The sequence below is a fragment of the Camellia sinensis genome, chromosome 13 (assembly GCF_055761805.1).
Source record: "Camellia sinensis isolate YWXY chromosome 13, ASM5576180v1, whole genome shotgun sequence".
Taxonomy (NCBI): Eukaryota; Viridiplantae; Streptophyta; class Magnoliopsida; order Ericales; family Theaceae; genus Camellia; species Camellia sinensis.
The window spans coordinates 114,055,656-114,061,449 of NC_138973.1; the positions used below are offsets into that span (position 1 = coordinate 114,055,656).

General features: G+C 30.9%; 1 long non-coding RNA gene across 1 annotated transcript; it reads left to right on the forward strand.

Moving 5' to 3' along the window:
* The first annotated feature begins 226 nt into the window (after positions 1–226).
* Positions 227–4,777, forward strand: LOC145806389 (uncharacterized). Its single transcript, XR_014349420.1, has 2 exons — positions 227–4,128; positions 4,489–4,777. It is a non-coding gene; the product is annotated as an uncharacterized LOC145806389 (long non-coding RNA).
* Positions 4,778–5,794: the final 1,017 nt, after the last annotated feature.

Below are 5,794 nucleotides of genomic sequence, written 5' to 3' on the forward strand. Positions count from 1 at the left end.
CCATTCTCCTCCTGCTATATCTACACACAAAATGAATCATTTACAGTGACTAAAAATTGGTCATCAAAGGATATCCAGAGTCCAAGTTAGGGTTTCTGTTACTTTTAGTTTTTTTGTGTTCCATCTGGGTTATTTGTTATTGTTGCATTGTCTAAAGATTTTAACATTTTTTGCCTTTTTTTTTCCCCCCAAATGTCAGGTGTATAAAAATGGCAATTGTCCATGATATTGCAAAAGGTAATAGCTTTGCATTTAAATTTTTATTTATCTATTAGGTTCTCATATGTATCCTTTGGCTGATAAAGTATGCTTCATAAAAGAAAAAAGGTTAATTACACTTTTATCTCCTTCACTATCACCATTTTTTTTTTAGTTTGTCCGTAAACTATCATGATTTGAGCTCAATTGTCCGTAAACTATCACCATTTTTTTTCCCTTTTAGGCTGCTTAAAATTCAGAAATTTTTATGCTTTTTATTTATAAGCATGAGGCTGTGAGTTGTGGGTTCCTCAACCTTGAGGTTGTGGCTTTGAGGACAACCATTTAGCGCAAATAATGCCAAAGCTAGGTAACCCAATCTATCCCCTCCTAGACCCCTATCCAACGGAGACTAAATTGGGCTTACTTTTTTTAAAATTTATTTATAAGCATGAAAAAGATCACTGTTTGTGGAGTCAATGAAATGCGTAGCAACTTTCAAAAGGTTGCCAGGAATCTTAATAGATGCAGAACATGGATGCATGGTCAATGAATGATATAGTTCTGCTGGAGTTGGATGCTTAATCCATTTGTGTGTGTGTGTGTGTGTTTGGAAAATGTGATGGGCATTTGCTTCTTATTTAGATTTATCTGATTTCTGCTTTGAGATTTAGAATCCTTCAGTCCCATTTACAGCAGTTGGATTGTGAAGTACTTGGTCAATTTTAGTCCCATTTTATCTTTATTCCCTGACATAGTAAACACAACCATTACTAGATTCTGTAAATTTTACGTGCTCTGTTATTACTAGGGAGCAAATGAAAAAGATTTTACTCTGGTTTTAGTTGTTCCTGGCAAATTTATTTCTTATGATCTCAACTCCAAGACATTGAAGGAGCTTCGAGATTGTTCGCCAGAGGATCTTGAAAATTGGGAAGCATCTTGGTAATATGTATCCATTCATTTAAAGCCTATCACCTGTTTGATCAATGTCCTACATGTTTTAGCAGATAAGTCCCTCAATAAACTCTTCTAAATTTCTATCTTCTTAAAAGTTTTAGTTAGTTTCTTGGTATGTGATGCTACTACTATTATCTTTTAATTTATAGATTCTGTTTTAAGCTTGCATTAAAAATAAATTCTTCATTGATCAATTAAGGCCGAAATACAATTGATGTGTATAGTTCATTCCACAGTTTACTTCCCCTGCCTGCAATTCTAGAGGCTAGAGAGCATCAGCTTGATTATCACTTTTGAAAGTGCTTTATGTTAGAGCCCTATTTTGACCTTTATTATACATTAACTCAAGTATCACTTAGATTGTTCTGATTGCCAAAGAGATTATGTTGGACTCATTCACTCCATGGTCAGTAGCGGAACTATAGAGGGATTGGTGGGAGCCACGACGCTGCCCATTTTCTATCTAAATCTCTCATATACAGGTTAGGAATTTTATGATACATATCCCTTCAAAAGTATGTACCATATCCCTCAATTATGAAAATTTGTGGTTTTAGTTATAAATCATGTTGGTACTTAGTTATGAGCTTTGTGCCGGTCAAATTTATAATAAAGTTGGTTATGAGATTTTTATTAGGACTTAAATTAGTTTTCGTTATGATACCTTTTTTTAATATTTGGTTATGAATCCAAGTTGCCTTATGTGAGGGTTTGTGGTGTTTTGCTATGAATTGAAAGTGATCTTGGTTATGGATTTTTTATTATGATTCAAATTGGTTGTAGTCATGAATCTTTGTGGTTAAAATTTTAGGTACAAACCATACGCACCTTTGAAAGGTGTCTATAGTATCACTTTCTTACAGTTTAATATATATTTCCGGTAGAAGCTAATACAATAGGCATCATTTCCATAATTTCTTAAATCTTTCTAGCGGGAAAGACTATGTACACACCTCTCAAAAGGTTTCTACCATATGCACCTTATAATTAAAGAAGAAAATGGCATAACTTTATATTTAAAAAAAAAAAATCATGACCGAACATCACATGAGGCTTAACCAAAGATCTTATGAGTCCTAACTAAAATAATATCACAACGAAAGAAGAAAATTTTTTATAACTAAAGAAGAAAATTGCATAACTAAGGTGTGTATGGTAGAATTCTCCAATGCAATTATTATCAGTATTATTATCTTTGTTTATTCTTTGGCTTTCCTACTTTGGTCTTCTATGGACTCAAAGTTTCTCAAGGACTCAAAAATTTGTATTTCTATGTTTATTCTTTTGTGGGTATTTTTAGTTTCTTTAGTTTCTGCTAGCAATGGAAGTTTATTCAGTGATTCAGATCATTTGGCTTTTTTTTTATGACAAATTGTTTGTGCTTTTATGACAAATTGTTTGTGCACTTTGATTAGCTTTCTCTGATTACTAATCCAAATCAAAATTCAATTTATATCTTTGCAACAGGGAAATTATGGTGCAGATTTCTTCTATTGTTTTTGGTATTCATTAGCTTTCGCTCTCATGTAAAATTTTAAATTTTGTGTTGATTTCTTTTATTGTTTTTGGTATTCATTTTTTGTTACTCTAATTTTTTTGGATGTCTTTTGTTTTGCTATCATGTAAAAGTAAATTTTGTGTTGATTTCTTTAATTGCTGCCATGTACATCCCAACTATCTTGGATTCTATTATTTGGACTCTTTGGCTTGCTAGAAATGAATGAATCTTCAACATTAGAATTGCATTTTGGGTGAATGGGTGGGCCAAATCTCTATCATTGCAACATTAATGATTTTCTACACTCTCTACAAGGGCTGAAATACACCAGAATTAATTTGTAGCTCTATTTTTGTTGCTTCAGTTCTGTTTTTGCTGTTAAAAAAAAAAAAGCATTGTGTTTGCTTAATAGGCTCACATTAGACAGCTTGATACTTCCTAAGAACAGTGATTGATCATTAGACAGCTTGAGGACTTCCAAACATTGAGGTAAGAATTTGATTTGTATTCTTACTGAAACAGTGATTGATCATTGTTATTTAGTGAGTATTTCTTTGGTTTGTTGTCTAACTTCACTATACAAATCTAGGAAATTATCATCCATCATGCTTGCTATAGGTATGATTTGTAGGTATATGATTGAACACAATAAAAATACATATTTTTGTGTGTGTCATGTGTCATGTGTTAATGATGAAATAAAAAAATTATACCTACAAATTCATTTGATGAATGAATGTGTTAATAGTTAGGATTTGTATAGTCAAGTTAGACAACCATGGCTTTAAATACCTACCCCCAAAAAAAAAAACAAAAAAACCATGGCTTTAAATTTTTATTCTATTAACTGTTAGGATTTGAATCTTTTTCAATTAATTGATTTTGAAATTCATGACTTAATTGGCCATTGTTCAAGCTTTAATTAATCTCATTAGCGAATGTATTTTTATTTTCTTAGAATTCTCCGTTAATATGATTTCAAATTTTAAATTTTTCCCCCCATTTTTTATTGTCTCAATTATGAAGTTATTTTTGAATTCCAAGTATTATTTATAGTAATTTTGTGTTTGGTTTTAGATTTTGATATCTACATTTTCAACTCTACTATACAATAATTTTTCTTATCAAAATCAGATCATTGATCTACAGGTAACATATTATTAGCTTAATGAAGAATATTATATACAAAGTTCCAAATTGAAATTGTATTTGTGTTTGTGTTGGAAAAATTAAACATGTTTGATTTCTGAAATGTGAAATGGGTTTCATTTTCAAATGTGTTTTGATTTTTGAAATTGCTTTCACTTTAATTTTTCTTTTTAGTTTTAAGTAAGAAAGATCTTTTCTCCTAAAATCAATGCACAATTTTATGTTGAGTTGGAGTGTTGTAGAGAAATTATCAATTCATGTAAAGATGACGGAGGCATTGGAATTTGGTGAGGAGAATAGTTCTAAAGGCTCTATGAATAGAGGTAACTAAGATTCCATCTTTTTTTTGCTTCTATTTTTTATTTTTTGTACATTCATGTTGTAAGTTGATGATTTAATCTTTTACTCGATTTCCATAGTTCAAAGACCAACTTCTTCATGTCACTTGGCATAAATTACAACCTATTTCCTATTATTTTAATTAAATTTATTGTTATTCATTCCATTGTAAGGATTTGGGTATAATTTTGCAATAATTGAAGTTCAAAATAATTGATTGAGCCACTACATAATTTTTGCTACTACAATGTTCACCAAATGCTTGATAAATTGTTTGATAAAAAACCATTTTCCTATGTTCACCAAATGCTTCATAAATTGTTTCTCTATTTGTTAATTCACAGGGAATGAAAGGTGAAAGGAGATTGATCGAATGATCAAACTTTTGGTTGGGGAAAAAGTTCCCCTCTGCTAAACTTTTGACTGGGGTGAGAAAAAGTTCCCTTTACTTGGTTGGGTTGAATTTATGAATTTATCTATTTTTTGGACGATGTTCTCTTTACTAATTATTTTTATTATTATTTATTGTTTTTGGGAAAGACCAAAAAATTAGCAATTTTTTTGTTTTTTGTTTGCATTACTTCTAAATAGTTTGAATGCTCTCAATTGGATCTTAGTTGTGAGTTTATGAAATCTTTCTTTTCAGATTGTGGTTTGAATATTTTTGAAACGGACGCTCCTTGCATTGTGGTGCCATAGATATCCATGAAAGGTTATCAAATAAAGAACCTTTTTCTTGGTCAATAAATCTCTCTTTTCCATCTATATGGATGTGTCTTTGTTAAACATTTTTTTGATATATAGTAGTTTCCTAGGTGGACGCTGCATGTGTCTGGGTGCATAAAATATTTGCTACATAAATTAAAAAACAGATAGGGTGTGTGGGATGAGGGGGAGTAGAGATGGAGGGAGGCAAAAAGTGAAATGGTGTGAAACAAATTGCTTCTTGAAAAATTATCTACGTAAGTGCTAAATTTCATGTCTCTAAAAGACTGCTCAATGTTAGAAATTAAATATATTTGTTGAATCATTAGTGCTTGATGATGGAGGGAGTCATTTATAAACATTAGTGCTTGATGATGTGTTTAAGACCTAAAATCTAATAATGTGTTTAGAACTTCTGCAATTAGTGTTTGATGATTTTTGCTTTTGCAATTATTATAAATAGTGCTTGATATTTTGAGATCGGTGTAATCCATAGACACATGCTTGATTGGAGGGTTAGTTGATTGCCCAAAGAGGTGATTTTCTTGATTAAGGTTTAGTTTCTTTTTTTTTTCCCTTTCTATTTTTCTCTTTTTCTGTAATTGGTTTATTAATTAAGCTTTAGCAAGAGAGAAGTGTAATATGCAAAGTTTGAGACTTAAGCTTATGAAAGTGAAATGAGCGTTGTAACTATATTCATGAGACTTAAGTGTAATATATTCATGAGTTCGCTAATCATACATTTTATTTAACTAATTGATACATTTTTCCTGCTAAACTTTGGGCTTTGATACACTTCAATTTTGCACAATGGGGGTGAGCGGCAGTGTACTATTTTTCTTTCCATGCCTTTTCTTTTAAAGCATTAGAGATGGTTTGTTAATATTGCAATCACTGAGATTTTATTCTTTTCTAATTTTAGCCGAAGTTCAAATGAGACCAACC